Source organism: Heterocephalus glaber, unplaced genomic scaffold (genome assembly GCF_053883595.1).
Source record: "Heterocephalus glaber isolate CG9 unplaced genomic scaffold, H.glaber_assembly_v1.0 deba00001145, whole genome shotgun sequence".
In the NCBI taxonomy this organism is placed as follows: Eukaryota; Metazoa; Chordata; class Mammalia; order Rodentia; family Bathyergidae; genus Heterocephalus; species Heterocephalus glaber.
Genome location: NW_028258202.1, coordinates 31,334 through 32,845, shown reverse-complemented (window position 1 = coordinate 32,845; position 1,512 = coordinate 31,334). Strand labels below are relative to the sequence as shown.

General features: G+C 48.1%; 1 long non-coding RNA gene across 1 annotated transcript; it reads left to right on the top strand.

Annotated features, from left to right (window-relative positions):
- The first annotated feature begins 628 nt into the window (after positions 1 to 628).
- LOC110347215 (uncharacterized) lies at positions 629 to 1,392 on the top strand. The gene is made up of 2 exons (XR_002391667.2): positions 629 to 961; positions 1,131 to 1,392. It is a non-coding gene; the product is annotated as an uncharacterized LOC110347215 (long non-coding RNA).
- Positions 1,393 to 1,512: the final 120 nt, after the last annotated feature.

Here is a 1,512-nt window from a genome sequence, read left to right as displayed (position 1 = left end):
GCAGCCCAAAGGGGACAAATTTAGCCAATTCTTTGCCAACTTCCTATTCTAAATCTTGTTTTCAACTGACCTAATCCTGGAAAACGTGCTGAGAGTGTGCAGGAGCAGGGCTTGGCTTGGGTCCCTCGGCCAGGTGGAAGGCCATTCTTTTACCCATTGAAGACATCTTGGTCCAGGAGAGCTTCTTAGTCTAGTCTTAGTTTCCTACTTTTCTTGCCCCCCCCTCCCCCACGTCTGAAGGCGGTTGGTTTCCTCCTCAGAGCTGCAGCAACGTTGTCATATGCTTGTGAACTTCCAACCCGTTAGGGTAGGTCTCTCAGCGAGACCAGCCCTCGGAGCAGGGCAGGGTAACCTGTGCTAGAATCTCAGGGCTGCCTACGGTGTGGAGCTGATCTGGAAGCGGAGGCAGAAGCCCTGCGGTCATTTCTTCCTCACCCACCCAGACACGTGTAAGGGGAAGCTCAAAGAACCGCCAGGGGTTAAGCTCCTTATAAGGAGACAAACCTCTTTCCTGTGCGGAAATTGTTTTTCCGCTTTTGTATGTTTAAAGTACACTGTAAAAACTACACCCGACAGGATACACACACACACACACACACACACACACACCACCCACCATTCCCCTGAGGCAAGGCGAGAGACGAGCGAAAGTAGGAAGGACAGGCGGAACTAAGGAAAGCAACCCTGCGAAGAATTTCAGGGATGAGTCATCAAAAAGAAGCCCGGAAAGGGAGCGGAACTAGTAAACTGAGCTAGGAAGGAGAAGAGCACTCATTAGACACAGATTGTGTCAATCACGTCTGTTCCGCAAATGACCTGAGAGCCTCCCAGGCCTCTTAGACCGGAAAAAGGGCCTTGGGAGGCGGTCTAAAGCCTTTGAAATCGGAAAAGACGGAGCAAGCGGTTGGAGGAATCTGATGCAGCTCAGGCGGCCGGCGGGAAGATGGCGTTTGCCATCCAGGTCACGTGGGTACTTTAGCGTCTAAAACGAAATACTAGAAAGAGAACAATAGAACGGCCACCGCGGGACCAGATCTTTAGAAGCCGTCTTGATTGCAAATACAGAGTCCGCCCCCCCCCCAAATGTATGCACACTTCAGGAAAAGGAAAATAGTATGTTTTTTCAACAGATGGTGTTACCCTCCTATGGGGGACCCTAGAGGGTGTCGCATAACGGAGAAATCTCACTACACTGCGGGCCCTTAGAGAAGAAACTGAAAATGCATGCGCAGCAATCTCAATGACCAAGGTTACCCAAGCAGCAGATCGCTGTACTAATAAATGTCTTGGAAGCTTGATGGCCTCCACTTTGAGCACCTCTTGTAATTCTAGAGGCCAAAAGTAACTTGTAGTAATCTCATGATGGCTTAATAAATTCAGTATTAAAATATTTATACAAGCTTTTTTTTCCTGAAGTGGGAAGTGGCAAAAAAAAAATACATTTTTTTTTGCCAGACTGTATTTTTCCAGTTACATTTGTAAAGCACATTTGTATTAGAACCTGTGCCCAAC